Genomic DNA, 19,890 nt, shown 5'->3' with positions numbered 1-19,890 from the left:
GAGAATCCAAGCAGTTTACTTAGCAGACCCACAAGTTGCCCAAGGGCTTGTTGTTGGGTGGGGCCAGTAGGCTGTCTGCCCTGGCTGAGCTGGATTAAATCGGTGCTCTAGTGGGTGGGGCAGACCCTGGGCTAGCAGGCCAGGGGGAGAACTCCAATGGTGTTTGCTGGCATCTGTGTCAGCATGCCCAGACTGGGTCACAACAATGGCCGCCGCCAATGTCCCAGTCCCTAGAGAGGTCTCACCTCTCACTGAGATGCACTCAGAGCCTATCAGGTGAGTCTCTTTTCGTCAAAGGATTGTACATGTTTCTTTCTGGTGATTTTAGGTTGCTTTGTGAAAAAGGTGAATTTGTGTGTGGGCTGGCTTTAATTTCTTTGTGAACCAGCTTTTCTGGGGGTATTCCCCAATGTTATTAGTAGACAGCAAAGTCAGTTATTATGCCACTCATCTAGGTTGTGCTGGGTCCAGAAAATGTGTATAGCGGGCACGTTCCCCGGCTCAGGTCCCCCACTCAGATCCTCTCCAGGGAACACTGCGTACCTTTGGGTTGCTCCCAGGCAGCAGTGAAGCATTGTGGCTTGTGAAGGTGGTGTTTTTTTCTCTCCAGAAGGGAGTTTCTGCCTCTTTCACCTCAATTAGGATTGTTGTTTCTTGCAGGGGTTCCTCTTATTCAGTTTTCAGTTCTTTCTCAGGGGTAATTTTTCCAAGAGCAGTTGTAAATTGGCTGTGTCCGTGGGGGGAGGTGAGTTCAGAGTCTGCCTACACTGCTATCTTGACTTCTCTCCTCCTCTCCAGAGGCAAGTTCTATTATTATCTGCATTTTATAAATGAAGAAGCTAGGTTTTAGAGGGGTTAAGTAACTTGCACGGGTCTCCCAGCTCAGAGGCAGCAATCATGAACCCAGGCAGTCTAAGACCAGAGCCCACATTTTTAAACACTGTTATATGCTGACTATTTTTGTTGAAATAACTGTATCAGATTGTCCATATGAATGAACTCATGATAAGAATTTATTTTGAAATCATTTAAGGAAGCCTAAATTAAGTCAGGCAAAATTTGGGGGTAAATGTGAAAATTCTCAAAAGCGTAGTGTTTATGTTATTTTCAGTATGAAAATCCCACTACCATCATACCCTACTTGCAGGGCCAGGAAGGGGGATTAAGGCAGTTAATTTTTTTGAGCCTGGTGCCTCCAGGCAAGTCTGCAAGGCTATTTTGGACTGTTTGATCTTGATTGATGACTATGAAATAACAGGGTGAGTCAGGGAAGAGATGAAAATGAATTTGGAGTAAATGTAGCTAATAGTAGAAGTAGGTGGAAATAAAAGGAAATATGTTGGCAGGTGTGGAATGATGGGAGGGCTAGAAAGGGAACACCAGGGATCTAGTTGCCCACGTCTCCTTAATGTCAATCAGGGAAGGGAAGGTGGAGGGGCCGAGTGCTCTTACATCCCTCATGGGTCTTGCAAGGGGAGAACTGTCACTTGCATCAAGCCGTATCTCTAGCCTGTCAGGGACATCTGAGCATAATTTAGAGTCCAGAGATTCCAACAACTCTCAGTTCACCCCTAGGAGGGAAAAGGGGGTGGTGGCAATGGCCAAATCACAAGAACCTTCACCTAGTTCTCATTTGGACCTTCTGGTCCTCATATAACCCACAAACTGAAATTCTGGGTAAAAATTCTTATTCTTTCCTTCTCTGAGAAGCAAAGGTCACTCGTACCTCAACACAGTGTTCTATAATTCTGCCATCAGAATTGCCCTCGGTAATGAGCACTGTATTGAGATGGAAAGGGTACATAGGGATTCAGGTTCAAGCTAAGGACATTCCAGATCACGTCTGGGGATGGGGCGATGGTGAGCATCACTCCCCACACTAGTGGTTGAGACTGGAGGAGAGATGATCATGAGAAAGGATTAATTGAACGAATATTGACATTTCCCCCCCTTTTTTTCAAGGGAAAGATTTTTTTTTTTTTCTGTCCCAACCCTGAAGGGACTAAAATAGGACCTCAGTTGATCCTTAACCCATTTGGGACACTGTACTATTTTCCTTACCAGGTTTGTCCCAGAGTATGAAGTAAAGGTGTTACTTTTCCAACTTATAGAACAAAATGATCAGCCAGAACATGTTCATTAGCTAGTGGTACTATCTTGAGTAAAGAATATTTTAAAAAGTACATTCAGAGCCAAAGAGTTCTAAGGAAATTTTTTTAAAGTACCCAGTGAGAACTTCCTGACAGCCACATCTTTTTTCCTTCATTTCAGATGCCCAGTCTCTGAAGTACCCAGTTCTGAGAATCATTAGGAAAAGACAAAACTCTTCCTGGCAGGTAGTGAGATGTTTGGTTGTTTTGACTCTTCATTGATCCCAGGAATGTTAAAAGGCATGTTTTCATGCAAACCACACTTTAATAAAAAGATGACTATAGTTAAACCCAGTCCCATGGGGGAGCTAAAAAACAAAAGTATGTATATATTGGAAAATTTAGTGCTTCTGTAGCCAATTCTGTCGAGTTCACAGAGGAGGCGTTTCTGGAAGGTTTTACGCCACTTCTGTCTATTCTTATTAGGATGGCAGTTCCTAGCTTTTTCAGTTATGGTTTGTCAGTTTTTCCATTAAAGCTCATGGCTTCTTGGAACACAAACTTCTGGAGTGTTTCTAATCCCTCCAAGTCTTGCTGATGGCTTGCAATACACATCCTGTACCATATCTTTGCCTAACTTTTTGGTGTGAAATTCCAAGTTTTGTAAGTCTAGTCTTTTCCACATGATTCCATACAGCTGTCTTCAGATCCAGGAAATCCTTGGACAGAAAACAGAAAATCAGATCCTCTGCTTTCTGGAATGTGAGGAGCTTTACACAAGGGGGTAAGAGATTCCTGGCATGTAAAGTGGAACAAGTCTCAATTGTTCCACTTCCTTTTGGAAAAGGTCAGCATTGTTGACCATATGTGCTTCTGTCACCATCCTTATTTACAATTAAGAATAAGAACAAAAAAGACTCTGATTTTGTTAGGAAGCCTAGATTAGAGTTCGAGCCCTTCCACTGAGTAGCTGTTTGGTCTTGGGTGATCATAGACTTTTTATGGGAAATGGCTTCCCCTTTGGTAAAATGAAATGGTTAGGTGTGTTAGAATCTAAGCCCCTCCTAGCTTTCACATCCAGAAGATTCCGGAGAAAATGAAATGTCTTGTCATAGGTTTCACAGTACTACTCCATATCACCAGTAGATGGCAGACTTGCATTGTAATCTGAAATCGATACCATGACGTGATAACGAGTAGTCCCAATGGGATGAAGTTTATCAAGGTGGTGCAGTATAATGACTATCAAAAAAATGTTGTTCTTGACTAGCAGATTCATGGACCCCCTAGGCAAAGATTCCCTGTTTCTACTGAACCTGATGAGGACTCCACACCTGCCCAATTGATATCCTTTCAAACTATGCTTTGAGAGGCAATATATCCATGGGAGCAAACCATGCATTTCTTCTCTCACTCACTCTCATTTATTAATTCAAAAACTATTTGTCAAGTCCACTATGTTCCGAGTCCTGGGCTAAGTGCTAAGGATACAGAGATAAACAAAAAAGATACAATCCCAGTACTCAGAAAGATCATCCTCCAGAGGGATAAGTGTGCCATCAAACAATTGTCATTGCAGTGAGAGTCTACAGAGAAGTACACAAGTAGACCATGTAACACGAGTGTGAGGGAGAGGGGTGTCAAGAATAACTTCCTTACAGAAGTACTGGATATTTGAGAATGAGTGAAGTTTGGTGTAACAAACAGGAAATTAGTTGGGGAAAGAAGTGGGCCAGGCAGAAGAGCATGTGCAAAGATTCATAGGCAAGAGAGGGTGAGGACCATTCCAGGAACTAAAAGAAGTCAGAATGACTGTGGCATAGAACCAAGCAGAGAGTGGTATGAGGTGAGGAGGAGACTGGATCCCATGGGGCCTTGTAGGCCATGAAAAGGAGAAAAGTGGTTTCACAGAATTCTTCATGTCCCCATGATGCCATTGGCAATGGCAATTTTATCAGAGTAGTTGGCTGGCATCTTGGTGGGCGAAGAAGCTTGGTTCAATAGTAAAAAAGAGAATAGGCTCATTTTGGCTGGGAAGTGGAGGAGAGGAGCATGGAAATCTGAGAATCAAAATTGGCTTGGATTAGTTTAGATCAAAAGAATATTCATTGCATTTCTGAGATTAATTAATCTATTCCTTGCTGGCCAGGACCCAATATGGCAGCAACTAGCCTGTCAAAGTGATGCAACAACCTCTATCACGTCTTTGTACCATTGGCTTTATTCTCCTTAACACTAATCACAGCTCCTGTGTACCAGACACCAGGATTGCCACTTTCACTGCAAGAATTTATAATACCATGCAACCACAGAGTTTGGCTGAAGAGCCCTGTGCCACCCCTCATTTGTCTACCAGCCTCTCACTCATCATGACTCTGTATCAATTAAGCAATTGTTTTTCTCTGAAAATCTCAGCTCTTTAATAACATGGCTGCTTAGCAAATGACATTGTGAATCAGCTCCCGAAGGGTTTCTCTGCAGTAGAGAGAACAAACAACATGTCATTATGGATTTTCTGGCCATAAAACCAAGACAGGTATTAGATTTTAAAGAATTACAGGCTGAAGACAGGCCATCACTTAATTTTAAAGGCAAGGTTAGGTTTGTGGTCTGCTGTGAGTCTTGGATGCCCACGAAGTTGAAGGTAGACAAAATTATATCTATGAACTCAAATGACTAGTACATACACTGCCCCCTCCCCCAGTTCTGTTTTAAATGCCCAGAAGAGTGACTATTGTGTACCTAGACGTTTGCTTTAAAGCACTCAAAATCCAAAGTCAATAACTCTTTTTTTCACTGCCTTTATGGGGAGCTAAGCACATTAATATAATGCAATTCTGTGTGTAAGAAATCACAGATGCTTTGGCGCTACTGGAAATTTCTCATTTAGCTTATAGTGACATTCTTAGACCATGCAGCAAAAAACTCAAGAACTATTTATTTTCAGGGCCTAGCTGCAGTTTGGCAGAATACAATGACCAGACATTTATTTTTAACCTTCTCCTTCCTTGATCTAACCATATGGCTAACTGTAGTTTACTATAAATATAATGAGGATCTATTTGGGGATGTGAGGCAGGAGTTATAGACAGTTTTATTAGTATTCATAAATATTTATATTCCAGGTATAATCGTATTATTATAGTTTTGTATATACTCACACATAAAACTCATGAGGCTACTTATTTTATCAACTCAGCCATGCCTCTACTCCTAGGCAGAAAAATATACTAGAGATGATAAAAATAAGGACGTGTCAGTAACCTGGCCACATTGCTTCAAATAGAACCTATTTTCCTAGAACCACAGTGCTTAGGGTCAGCTTGACCCACTGGTGGGTCAAAATGTCCCCCACTCCACATACCACTTTTCTCTCCTTCCTGGTCTGAAATCCTCACCTTTAGAGACAATCATAGATGGTACGATCAGTTAAAAGACTGTTTTCCCGCTGGAGGAGACATGAGGGATGACCTTCCCATGCATTACACATAACTGTGACCTCCCTGAAGTTATGTACAATTCTCAGAGCATTAATTAAACACCACTCTCTGTTCTTCACTCAAGAAATACAATTGTATCCACTCTAATTTATACAAAAAATGACCTTGTTAGCAAACCAATACATAAAGTAGTCGTAGAAAAAATAAGCTCTGATATATCCTATGTTATTGATGCCAGGTCATGGTCTTCAAGAGGTCCAAAATAAGATTCTAGAAAGGAGCCTAAAGGGCTTCACAGACTATCTGAAGAATTATGAACTTCATAGCAGTTATTGTCACTGGGATGCTAAAGAGAAGGGAAAGAAGCAGCACTGGGCAGCTTCTTAAAAAATAGAAACGGAGATTGAAGCACTTTGCCAACAGAACTGTGAGCATCCAGTCAGTGGAGTTTTCCCTGCATATGTCCAGGCACCCCTGGCTGGACAAGATGGGGGCACATGTATATGATTAGATGACTTTGAAAGGTTGGATGCAGGAGGGGCCAACGAGAGCCAATTTCTATGTCTTGTTCCACCGAGGCTGACAGAACGTTAGAGCTAGGAGGGACTTATTTTAAGAATTCTCCCTCAGTTTCCAGGTAATGGAAGCAAATCCGGAGAGGCTGAAGGTCACACAGGAGTTGTGACACAGACCTGCTAGGGCTGTGCCTTGAATCCACTTCTAATTCCAGTGAGGTCCAATTTCCTCCACACAGCATATTAAAGCAAGCAGGAGAAGCAAGGTGACTAAAGAAAGAAGTTTATTTGCATGCCCAGGAACTCCTTAGCTTGCTGAAATGGAAACCCCTGAGAAGAAACAGTAAAATGCAATCCTCAGATTACCCTTGACTAAATGACATAATGAACACTGAGCCTTTGGTGTGACCTGTTAGATATAGTCCTTTCTCTAAGATAGTCCATGGTCTAGGATCTGTTCTCTTTGTCCATTTGCTTCATACACACACAATCCTGGACCTTATATGCCTGCTGGAATTCCCCGCCCATGCCTGATCGCCTTCTTTTGGCCAAAAACAAATAGTTGCTTCCACATGAAACACGTCTTTTTAATTTTGTCCTTCAAGGATAGATGTCTTTTGCCCAGCAAGTCTCTAGCTATGTAATCTGTTCAACCTATCCAAATCATCAAGCTGAGGGGGTCTAAAAGGCACTCCTAGAGCCATCCTTCCCCACCTAGCCATTATGCCTTGCCTATCTGTCTGGAGCATAATGGAAAGAGGAATTGGAAGATAGAACTTGAGTCTTAGGTATATGACCTTGGGTAAGATTCAATGCCTTTGAGCTTCAATGTCCTCATCTACAAAAGACAGATTAAAATCCCCACTGTCCATACCTTACAGAGCGGTGAGTTCCAAATGTGGAGAGATATGCAAAAGTGCTTGATAAACTTAAAGCACTTTGTAACTTCAACGCATTGTTAGTAGCCCCTAGGAGTCATGCCATGGTAGGAATCTGAAGCCAGGTATGGAGAACTGCTAAGTATTCTTAAGATCCATGCTCTGGTGACTCCTTGCTCGACCTGAGCATTGAATCAGCTGTACCTCTAGGTTTTTTGACCAAAAGAATCACCATCTTCACGGAGATACACAATTTTACACCATCCTTAATATGTTACAGAGATTGCCTCTTCCCACTGCTGCTTCTAACCCAGAAGCAGAGGTGGTTCAGGAAAGAACAAACTTTTTCTCATTATCAGGCAACCACGTGGGTTGTCCTTATTGTATTTTTCCAGAAGATGTTTGTCTGGTGCCTCAAAACTTTCCTGTGGCCTCCTTGACTATCTTGCTAATTCCTTGACAGAAACTTCATCTAGTATCCCCACTTTTTCACCTGCCATGTGCACCGTGCAACACAAAAGTGTTTTTTTCCCATTGTTTTTCGAGCCAAGAGTATCAAAATTTGGTGGCTTCATTTTCTGAACGCATTTCTTCTGAAACAAATCTTAGTAATAAATCTCTCTTGAACCTGGCATATCCTTTTCTTTTCACACACTTACCCTATAAGGTCACAGCTCTGTTTTCTTACCGCTCTGACATCCTGACAGATGGTATAATTTACATAGTGAATTAAAGCCACTCTGCCTTTACCCTCTACAGCATGCCATCCGAGGAGCACAGGCCATGCACCTGCCCTTTCTCACCTATGACATTTATGGCAAGAGCTCCATCAACTAATCATGTTTGCCTCCTTCCAGACCCAGTTTATGCTTGACAATCTTGGAATATAAATTAGGTCAAGTGTTGATCATTTGGAACATCATTTGTACTGTCAACTCAGTCTGTTAAGAAGCCTTGGGAAACAGGCATGTTCATTCAGATGAAAGGATTTGAAAAATATTAAAAGTTTAGGTAAATGGGAGCACTATGTATGTCCAGTAAATGTTAGAAGAGATCTGGTTAAGTTCAGGTAGTGGCCCGGCAAGTTGCTGGGAGGCATCCCATATCTCCTACTACCTTTGACCAGGGTTCTTCTGAGGTCATGATTTTTAAAATTTTTTGCCCTATCAAAAGGATGAGTTGAATAGCTAAACACATACCATAAGAAGAACTATATAGAGGGACGGACATTCCTACATATGATAAAATAGAGAGAATGCGCAGTGGTAGTTGATTTCAGTTTCCCATTCCTCTTATTGAGGAAATGATGGCTAAGGGAATAGTTTTTTATTATTTTAATTTATTTTTACTCCAACTGTTTACTTTGAAAATTTTCAGACCTACAGAAAAGTGTATAAAAAGTACAACACATTACTGTCTATCTTTCACCCCGACTTACCAGTTGTTAAATTTTGCCACATTTGCTTGATCTCTCTTTATATTTTCCCCTTGAAAATAAGTTGCAGACATCATGATGCTTCACCCACAAATACTTCAGGGTATTTCTTCCAGCCACAGTATCATTATTATATCCACAGAATTTAACACTGATATAATTTTTAAATAAATTTTATTGTGATAATTTATATACAGAGAAATACACAGGTAAGTGTACAGTTAATTGGTTTTGACAAATAGATATAATCCATGCCCCTATCAAGACATGACTCTATCCAGATAAAGGGCATTTCTACAACCCTAGAAGATTCCCTTATGCCTCTTCCCACCAACCCTCTTTTTTTTCTTTTTTTGTGAGGAAGATCAGCCCTGAGCTAACATCCAATGCCAATCCTCCTCCTTTTGCCAAGGAAACTTGGCCCTGGGCTAACATCCGTGCCCATCTTCCTCTACTTTATATGGGACGCGGCCACAGCATGGCTTGACAAGTGGTGCATCAGTGTGCACCCGGGATCCGAACCTGGGAACCCTCAGGCCGCTGAAGCGGAGCGCGCGCACTTAACCACTACGCCACCAGGTCAGCACTGCACCAATCCTCTTCACCACTAGACGCAACCACTAATCTGATTTCTATCATCATAGATTCATTTTGCTTCTTCTAGAACTTCATATAAATGGAGTCATCTAGTATGCATATTTTAGTTTAGCTTATTTTCTCATATTAATATTTCTGAGATTCATTCATGTTGTATGGTGTATCAGTAGTTCATTCCTTTTTATTGTTGATTAGTGTTATATTATCTAAATATAGTTCAGTTTCTTATCCATCTCATCGTGGCTGTTTCTAGTTTTTGGCAACTATGAACATTCTTGTACAAAGTTTTGTGGACATACTGATACAATGATATTGCCTAATATACAGTCTATATTCATATATATATATATTTTAATTTTATTTATTTATTTTTTCCCCCAAAGCCCCAGTAGATAGTTGTATGTCATAGCTGCACATCTTTCTAGTTGCAGTACGTGGGACGCGGCCTCAGCATGGCCGGAGAAGCGGTGCGTCGGTGCGCGCCCGGGATCCGAACCCGGGCCGCCAGTAGCGGAGCGCACGCACTTAACCACTAAGCCACGGGGCCAGCCCTACAGTCTATATTCAAATTATTCCAGTTGTCTCCCAAATGTCCATTCTGGCTTTTTTTTTTTTTAATTCCAGGATCAAATCAAGGATCACACATTACATTTACTTGTCCTTTCTCTTTGGTGTCCTTTAATTGAGAACAATCCTGCCTTTTAAAAATATCTTTTATGAGTTTTTTTTAAAGTTTGAGAAAATTATCTTGTAGCATGTCCCTCACTTTGCATTTGTTGATTATTTCCTCCTGATTAGGCTGAGTTTAAATCTTTTTTGTAAAAAACACAAAATGAATGATTGTGAAACCTAGCCTCTAAATAGCTCCCAATGATCCTCACCTTCTGGTGGCCACGCCTTTGTGTACTCCGACCCACATTAAATCAGGTCTGGCCTGTGTGACCAATAGAATACTGCGAATGTGATGATGTGTGATTTCCAAATCTAGGTTATACAGGCATTGCGGCTTCTGCTTTGAGCTCTCGGTTCACTAGCTCTATGAGAAGCTGGCTGTGATGCCATAAGAACACTCAAGCAGCCCTGTGGAGAAGAACTAACTTTCCAACACCAACTGGCCAGACAGGTGGCATTTTGGAAACTGATAATCCCTCCCCAGTCAAGCCTTCAGATGACTGTAGTCCCAGCTGACATCTGATTGCAGCCTCATGAGAGACCCCAAGCTAGAACTTCCTAGACAAACCCTTCCTAAATTCCTTCCATCAGAAATATAAGAAATAATAAATGGTTATTGTTGTTTTAAGCCATCAAGTTCTTGGGGTATTTATTGTGCAACATTAGATAACTAATATAGTGACATTGTTTATTTCCTACTGAATGATAGCAAGCATCAACTGCCATTATTAGTGGTGCTAAGTTTGATCATTTGGTTAGGTTTAAATCCACCAGACCTCTCCATTGTAAAGTTACCTTTCTCCCTTGTTGTAAATAAGTAATCTGTGAGGTGATGTTTGAGACTGTCTGAATATTCTGATTCCCAACAAACTTTCACCCAATGGCTTTAGAAACATTGGTGATCTGTGTCTGAATCAGTGTTTACACTGATGTTTGAAAACGGAGACTTTTCTAATTCAATCTTTCCTTTTATATTTATTACCTGTAATGCTTCTACACAGAAAAGCAGTTTTCTTCACACCTTGCCACTCTCCCTCTAGCTCTTTTTTCCTTCTTTAGTATCACCATCATTAAATCATGAGTATGGACTCGTGGATTAATTTTTATTCAATGTATTATAATCCCAAATCCTCAATTTTTCTCCATTTATTCAAATTCAGTCATTGGGAACCCCTTCAAGCTATCTCCTGAGTTATTTGGAAGTATCCACACTGGTCTTTGAGCATTTTGAGGGAATAATCTTAATGCTAGTACTGTCTAGATCTTCTCTGTGGATTCCACAGAGTCTACAGAGCACTGGGATTTCTGTTTCTTATTTCAGTTAGCTTATTAATAATTGCTGAATTCATTTAAACAAATATCTATTGAGCACCCACCAGCACCAGGCATCATTCTAGGCATTGGGATACAGGCCTAGATAAAAATATGAACAAAAGAGAAAAAAAAAATTCCTGCTCTAAGAGAATTTACATTTTAGTGAGAATGTTCTCACATTTTGTTTATGTAATTTTCAAGTTGTTCAAAAGACCAAGCCTTCATCTCCTGCTTCTGTAGAGATTTTGTTTTCTGCTCTTTAAAATACAGCCTGTTTACTTGTTTGTTAAGTAAGATGGCTGCTTGTTGCCATTGATCTCTCTCTCTTCTCCTGCGTTCTTATATCTGAGGTCACTTTGGTAGTTATGTTTCCTCCATGTGATGAGCTATCTTTTGTGCACTATGGCAATGAGAGAAGTATTTTGAAACTTTTGGACATGGGCAAAGTCTTTTCCATCTCAGAGTCCAGCTGAAACTAACTTCTGTATTCTGCGGCTTCATGATACTTTCTGTATAACACCATTAAATCTCTCCCAGAGGCGGTCATTTGGATCATTACTGTTTAATCAAATCACTCTAATAGTGTGTGGGCTGCACCTACATAATATCAAGCACACTGTCAAGGCACAGATGATGCCTACTGAATATAATTTTTAAACCATTGGGTTGATGTGACTGAATTGACTGACTATACATGTGGCTTGCTGTTTTAGTATTACATAGGTCTTTTATTTTATGTTGAAGGTTAAAATTCTACTCAAGGCTATGGTCATTTGAGGCTTCTTTCCTGTATAGAAACTGCTAATTTTAAGTAACAAAGACTATTGATCCTTCTTTTGTTTTCTTAGAAGATTTCATATCAAAACCTTCTTTCACCTTTCCTCTATTCCAGTGGTTCTCAACTGGGGGCAATTTTACCCCCAGGAGACATGCCACAATGCCTGGAGATATTTTCAGCAACATGACCAGGGGGTGCTATTGGCATCTAGTGGGTAGAGGCCAAGAATGCTACTAAACATACTACAATGCACAGGACAGCTCCTCACAACAAAGAATCGTGTGGTCCAAAATATCAATAGTACTGAGGTTGAGTAATCCTGCTCAATACACATGGTCTGTGTCACCCTATAATATGTCACTGTGCTAATACCCAGAGAGTAAGAGGGGGTTGGTTAAGTGATGCCTGAACATAGCCCTTGAGTAACATAAGCAACTGTATCACTGGTAATCGTAGTGGGATCAAATTTCGAGAGCAAATTAATAGTATCTGAGTTACTGGGAGAACTGAGTTCCACAAAGCATGACCTAGAAAGAGTTTCATTTTTTTGCTGCTTTCTATAGGCTTTCTAAGGGAATTCTGTCCTGCCACTTGTGTTCTTTCTTCCCTGTTTTCCTCTTGGGTACATCTGGGGAGGAATGGTCCAGGGACCCCAGCAAAAAAAGCCTTTATCCTCTCCCTGCCTTGCAGAGGCTTTGTTTCCTTAACTTGGGTTGGCCCAACAGTCCTCACCTTGTGGGTTACAAAGCACCAACTCTATTCTTGAAGAACCGCCACCCTCACTCTGTTTAGGGAACCCTGCTTTGGTCAGTGGGTCATCAGTTGCCTCCACAGCCAGTGAGCAAGTGAGGTGACACAAGCTGTGGTGGCAGAGATTACACCAGCTTTTTGCATTTGGCCAGGAATCCCATGGGTCATTCAATCTCCTCTCTTGTGATGCCTTTGTGGGCCTTCCCCTAACAAATACTTACTTGTTCTTCCTCAAAGCTCACAGGGTGTCAGAAGCCAAGACTGAGCCCTCGTTTGCATTCCCGGCGCCCACTGGCATGACCTCAAGAATCCTGCAGCTGCAGGATGAATGGGGCCATTTGATGGTTTAGCTGAGGGCTTAAGTGGAGTTGGATGGCACAGAATCCTCCCATTTTAACAGCACTGTCAAATCTTCAACCAGACTCAAACTAATGCTCTATGGAAAAATCATTTGCTTGTCTGAGTTCCCCACCTTGCAACTCTTCACAAAGACAGAGCATCAGGGATCTGGATTTTGCTCCCACAGCACCAGCTCTGGGCTTGGTACACAGTGCTCAGTAGATATTGGTTAAACCGAATGATGGATGCCAAAGTGCCAAAATGAAGACTTACAGAATGTTTGGGACTCTAGGGGAGGAAAAAGAAATCTTTTTCTTCTACCCATTTTAGCTTCTCTGACTGGGGCCCTATAAATTAGATTGATAAAAGGCAGATTAACAAGAGAAAAACAAACAGAAGTTTATTAACATGTGCATTATGCACACACATCGAACACTCAGAGATGAGTAACTCAAAGATGTGGTTAGACCTTGGGCTCAGATAGCATCTTTTTTTTAAAACATTTATTTATTTATTTATTTATTTATTTATTTATTTATTTATTTATTTATTTATTTTGTGAGGAAGATCAGCCCTGAGCTAACATTCATGCTAATCCTTCTCTTTTTGCTGAGGAAGACAGGCTCTGAGCTAACATCTATTGCCAATCCTCCTCCTTCTTTTTTTCCCCCAAAGCCCCAGTAGATAGTTGTATGTCATAGTTGCACATCCTCCTAGTTGCTGTATGTGGGATGCGGCCTCAGCATGGCAGGAGAAGTGGTGTGTCGGTGCGCGCCCAGGATCTGAAGCCGGGCTGCCTGTAGCAGAGCTTGCGCACTTAACCACCAAGCCACGGGGCTGGCCCTCAGATAGCATCTTAACAAAGGAACAATAAATTTTTAGAGAAAGGACAAGACAAAGGAATAGGACATTGAGTTTCTAGGGGCAGCCAATTGTCAGAAGGCAACATTTGGGGAGGCTAATGGTAGACAAGGGCTAGTTTTAGTAAGGTTTGTTATGTAGACTCCTCTGGTGCTGTCTCTGGGCTGATACTGGTCTAGAGTTGTCTCTGTTGATTAATCTGTCCTTCTTGGTAGAGATGGGAGAGGGGACACTTTTACAAATTTAGGTCCTGCTTTTAGACAAATAGGGAGAAGGCAGAGAACTTTTCTTTGTATCTGCCTTTTCTCAATTGCTTTCAGGTCAAAATAATCCTCATGCCAAAGTGACATATTTTGAGGTGACATATTCTGCTCCCCTTCAGTGCTGTTTTTCTTTGTCCCACCCCCATTCTTTAGCCCCTATCTTTAAAGAGCAGTGTTTCCTGAAAAGAGTAATTTGGTAAGAGCAATATGTTTGTTTACAGTCAAAGAAATCCCAGCCTTAACAGCAGGCACATTGTTCTCACACAGCCAACAGACTGATCACTTCTAAAATGCAAATCTGAGTGTGTCCAACTCTCAGGGAAAACCCAAAGTCCTTACACATGTTCTGGAGTCTTCCACCACTGGCCTCTATAACCATCTAGCCTCAAAACTCATCACTTCTCCACTATACTCTGAGCTCACCAAACCCCTTTCCATTCACTGAACCTACTTTGCTCTCTCTGCCACTGAGCCTTTGCACATTCTGTTGTCCCTAACATTCTTCTTGCCTTTCTTTGTGGGGCTAGCTCCTACTCAGGCTGCATTTAGCTTAGGCTGGTAGTTCTCAAAATTTGTTGCCTATTAGAATCACCTGGGGGAGCTTTTCACACCCTACACCAATTAAACCAGACTCTCTGGAGGTAGAAGCCAGGCATCACTTGTTATTAAAACTGCCCAGGTGATTCCAATGTGCAGCCAAGTTGCAGAAGCAGTGGTTTAGAGAGCTGTTTCTCATACTTTAATGTGCATAGGTATTACTTGGGATCTTGATGCAGATTCTGGCTCAGTAGATCTAGGGTGAGACTTGAATTTCCACAGTTCTAACAGGCTCCCAGGTGAGGCCCATGTTGTGATGTACTGGTCGTAAGACCATACCTTGAGTAGCAAAGGCCAAGCCTTTGGTTCCTCTAGGACAGCGGATCTCCAAGTGTGGTCTCCAGACCAGCAGCATCAGTATTGCCTGGAATTGTGTTAGAAATGCAAATTCTCAGGCTTCATCCCCAGACCTACTGAATCAGAAACTCTGGGGTGAAGGCCAATAGTCTGTGCTTTAACAAGTCCTCCAGATGATCCTATGCACACTCATGTTTGAAACTGCTGCTCTAGGAAATATTTCTGAGATCCCAAGACTAAGTTGATTTTTCTCTCTCTCTCTAGCCTCCTCTGCTTTTCCAGAGCATTCTGTGCTTCCCTCTCCTGTAGCATGTTTTATACGTACTGTTTGGTTGTCTATTCATTGCTCTATAGTCCAAACTGGAGGGGAAAGTCTGTGATTGTTGAACCCACGGGATCTCCATGACCCAGCACAGTGGCTGGCACTGAATAAGCACTCAAAAAATATTTGTTGAATGTATTACAGAAGGACAGAAAGTTAAACCGCACCTTATTGCGTCATTCTTTCCAGGTAATTTCCTCTGTGGCTAGCATAAAGAATGGGGAAAAGAGAAAGAACAAAGTTATAAAATACCATCAAGGTCACCTTGTTGCCTGAACTCTGTCCCAAAGAATGGCCCTTAGACGGCAGGGTCCAGGTTTCCATGATTCCTCTCTCTAGCAAAGCTATAAATGGTAGTTTAATAAATGCCTTTTTATGAGGAGGCTGATCCTGGCAAAAATAAAAATTGGGAAAGGAGAGGGGCAGTTGTCTGGTAGATTTTCTGCAGAATTACCTGGCAATAGTTTCTTCCCTCTCATGCTGCAACATGATGAAAAGAGAGTAATTCAGATTCCTTTCACACTCCACTCTCTGAGGTTTTCTCGCTTACCTGATGGGGTCATCTCCCTAATACTCCTCTCAATAGGAACATCTCCATTTCTGCCAGGGAGCAGAGGTGAGGGTGTGCCGATTGCTAGGGCCCATAAACACCATTTTTTTAGCAGTAAGATAAAGGGAGAGAGACTCTTGCCCTCCCTCAGACACAGCTAACAGCAGGTTTCAGGGAGTATCCCTAGCAAATTCATTTTGGTTGGTATAATTCTGTTAGAAGATGTAAAATTGCTTCTAATCTACCAGGAGAGGCATAGCGGACATCCACAATTCTCCTCCCTGGAATCACAGAATCCCAAGGCAAATACCCAGGCCTAACTCTAGCCCAACGAAATCAGAACCTCTGAGAATAGGGCCTGGGTATCTGCATTTTTAAAGTCCCCAGGTGATTCTAATGCGCAGCTTAAGACCCACTGGCTTGGTGTTAAGAACAGGTGGGAGCTTAGAAATCACCCACTCAATGTTATACAGTGGTTAAAATGAGTAAACTAGATCTCTACACAGAACAAAACAGTATGGAGTGGAAAAAAATTGCAGAATAAAAGTGTAGAAAGATACAAATTATAAAATGCACTCTCAATATTATATATTCTCTACATTGTTTATGTGTAGGTAAAAGTCTGCAAGTGGATTAGGAGGAAGTGATTTCTTTCAGGTACTTTCCTCTGGGGGAAGGGGAAGGAACTAAGGTGGGAGGATAAAGGGGCTAAAAGGGGCGTCCATCTTCTGTCGTGCTGTACTTCATTTATATTTTAAGAACAGGTCTTGAAAGAAACATTACAAAATATTTGTTGTTAACATTACAAAAAATATTAATGGTCTCTTTTGGTTAGAAGGTTTGTATACAATTATATTCTTTTGTGCTTTTCTATTTTTTTAAAACGTTCTCAAAACAAAAATGATTATTTTAAAAATAAACATCTAGCACCTGGGTTTTTGTAAATGAGAATTATGAGGCCTGGAAGCGTAGGTGACGTCATAACCATGTGAGCGGCAGGGCCTGGGCCTCTGGACTCCCACCTGAGGGCTCTGCCATTGACCTCTGCTGAGTCACAGACTGCCCTCTCAACGTCTCCTTGACCTCCTCTGACAGCAGTTCACAGCCTCCCACGCAGGGCTCTCGCTTCAGGGGCTACAGGCAGCTGTCTCCGTCTTGGCCCCTTTCCAGCGCGGGGGGTGCGGCAGCGGCTGTGCGCTCAGAGCCCCAGCGCCGTGCGTTCTGCTGGCCGGCTGGGCTCCTGGGCACCGCGGCGTGACCCCGGTAGGCTGCTGCGTTTGCCGTCGCAGAGCCCGCGCTCAGGTGGGCGTTGCCGGGCGGGAACCATACAAGGAAGGCAATCAGTGGGCTTGTATCCAAGCTGAAAAGCCCCCTCTGAAGGCAGCGACTTAGACACGACGCTGGATGAATGTGCTTTGCTGCGGAGCCTGCACCTGGATTATTGACGGGCTGAGAACGGCGTTGAAATGAAATCGGGAGACTGAAGAGATCTGCTCTTTTGATTCGTGCCCTTCCAGGATTTCTCAGGCTCCAGATGGCCCTGGTCCAAAGCAAAAAATCTCCCTGTGATGCTAGCAAAAATTTTGGGGTGTCAGCTGTGTAAGCCATTTTCTCATAATAAAAAGCAAGCACACAGTAGCATGTGCTGGTTTTTCTCCCCTCCCATGTTCTGATGTGGCTGGCTCACCTGTCACTGAGCTGTTTGAATGAGCTGAGATTTTCCTCTTTCTTAGCAAGCCCTAGAGTGAAAGCAAGCTAGTGTCTGAGAACAGTTGAGGAGCCATGTTCATAGAGTAGGAGTACAGTCCACAATTATGCCGGGCAATCAGAGATTTAATGGATGAATAGCTGTCAAAGCACGGTGGGGTGTTTGATAACCTCTAAGGCTGCTTATTGTGAGTGGAAAACACAAGGTGAAAAAAGAGACAGAGATGGATGAGCTGGTGTTTCTTTCCGGTCCTTGCCTTTGAAGAGTTTGACAATACTGCCAAGTACTCCCTGGGGAAGGTGCTCTTGGAGGCCTAGCAGGATTCTGGTTTGAGTAAAGAGGAGGAGAGCCACATAATTAAGGAAGAAAAAGCAGAAATTGGGGGCAGGGCCACACATTGAATGCAGGAATCCAAAGCACAGAAGTCCCATGGAGGGGAAAGGAGAAGAAGCCCCATTATCCAGTATCCACAGAGGAGGAGCTGGAGACGGTAAGATGAGATAGGATCCCCACCCCAGGTCTCCAAACATAAAATAGGGAGACAGAAGCATCTGCTTCACTTTTGAATCAGTCTCTCCCAGGATTTTGCCAGCTCCCGAAATTAAGCTCAAGTGGTGTCTTTGGCATCAGAGTGTTTTATTGCTGGATTGCAGTAGGAGGAATTTTTCTTAATGCCTGGAAACAGGAGGGCATTGACTGTCTAATGCAGGGACATCAGATAGAGCTCCATTTGCTTGCCAACTCTAGTTGAGTGGCGGTGGCTGGCTGGAGCATTCAGCTGGATTAGTGATGTCTGTCTTGGGTGTGGAATGGTAAAGGCAGTATGTGTGCTTCCTGTTTGTCATCTCTGCTTTGGGATGCTTTTCCTTCTATAGGGGCACCACCACCACTGACATCAATGTAATAATCTCGATGTAATAATCTTTGCTTTAGACTCCTCTGCTAAGGAGCTTTCAGCCTAAAAGGGAAGGCAAAACAGGTCACCAATGATATTTTTTTCCAGGTCCTCTATGTCCTGTGAAATTGGCCAAGTGTGTGATTCAGTTGCATTGAAATGCTTTTCTACTGGCTTGCCTCAGTTACCAAAATGCCTACAGACCTTATGCAAGAGAGAACAGACCTTTGTTCTTAGGTTCATCCTCTTAAAATTAGACAGATCTTTATGCTTAGGCTTATCTTTGCAACATTAAGCAACCAGAAATTTGCAATTATATGGCTAAAATAAATGTTCAGTGACTAAGTCTCCTTTCAAGGGTCTGATGTAGGTAGTTTTGAGCACAAATCCAATTACATAATGGGTTCTTGGGCTTCTCAAGCACTAATAACGGTTACAGTGAAATAAATACAGAAAAGTAGTTAGAACAGAACTCTGCTGCCAATCTCTTGCTGCCTGTGGGAGGAAGGAAAAGCCCAGAAAGGATGACTCAGGTCTTGAATCCAGACAGAGCTGAGTGGAAGGACAGGAGAGGGACTGTGGAGAAAGGAGAGAGAAAAGAACGTGGGAGGGATTCAAATCCTTATTGCAGACAGCTCCAGCTTGACAAAAATGTGAAACACTTAAGTTTGTCTTTAGAGCCTGTGGTAGGCCAAATAATGGCCCCACTAAAGACATCCAGGTCCTAATCCCTGCTCCCTATACAGTCATGTGCCACATAACGTTTCAGTCAACGACAGACTGCATATACAACGGTGGTCCCATAAGATTAGTACCATATAGCCTAGGTGTGTAGTAAGCTATACCATCTGGGTTTGTCTAAGTATAGTCTACGATGTTTGCACAAGGACAAAACTGCCTAACGAGGCATTTCTCAGAACATATCCCTGTCATTAAGTGGTACACAGTAAAAGGGACTTTGCAGATGTGATTAAGTTAATACTCTTGAGAAGATGAAATTATCCTGGATTATCTGAATGGGCCCAATGTAATCACAAGGGTCCTAATTAGAGGGAGGCAGGAAGATCACAGTCAGTGAAGAAGATGTGATAATGGAAGCAGAGGTCAGAGTGACCCGGGGCCATGAGCCAAGGAATGTGGGTAGCCTTTAGAAGCTGGAAAAGGCAAGGACAGATTCTCCCCTAGAGCCTCCATTTTAGACTTCTGACCTCAAGTACTGTAAGAGAATAAATGTATGTTGCTTTAAGCCACTAAACTTGTAGCAATTTGTTACAGCAGAAATAGGAAACAAGACAGCGCCCCTGGCTGATTTATTGTGTCTCCTCCATCCCCACAGCCTATATGCTTCCAGTAGCCTCACTCCCATAAACACCTGTTCCTAGGAAAGAAGGCTCCATCATGTGTTGTTTAGAATGAGTTGTAGTCACACATTTCAATCAACCTCAGCAGTGTTTGACTAATGGCAAATTTTGTCCATGTTAAAGGAATTCTAAGGAAAAGGACCCTTTCCTGATCCCTCTACGTGTAAAGCTGCCAGCTTAGCACCAAGGGAACATTTATGTCCTGAACAGGAAGAATATTTTAGGTGG

At 42.3% G+C, this 19,890-nt stretch overlaps 1 long non-coding RNA gene across 2 annotated transcripts in view; it reads left to right on the top strand.

The window, feature by feature from the left end:
- The first annotated feature begins 202 nt into the window (after window positions 1–202).
- The window catches only part of LOC131407194 (uncharacterized), a 50,006-nt gene continuing 30,318 nt past the window's right edge, over window positions 203–19,890 (top strand). For both annotated transcript variants that reach the window (XR_009220462.1, XR_009220461.1), the window contains exons 1-3: window positions 203–276; window positions 2,272–2,336; window positions 2,788–2,874. This is a non-coding gene — a long non-coding RNA (uncharacterized LOC131407194). The remainder of the gene's footprint in view (window positions 277–2,271; window positions 2,337–2,787; window positions 2,875–19,890) is intronic.

This window comes from Diceros bicornis, chromosome 6 (assembly GCF_020826845.1).
Source record: "Diceros bicornis minor isolate mBicDic1 chromosome 6, mDicBic1.mat.cur, whole genome shotgun sequence".
NCBI classification, from domain to species: domain Eukaryota; kingdom Metazoa; phylum Chordata; class Mammalia; order Perissodactyla; family Rhinocerotidae; genus Diceros; species Diceros bicornis.
Note: the sequence above shows the minus strand (reverse complement) of the source record. Positions and strands in the feature narration are given on the sequence as shown.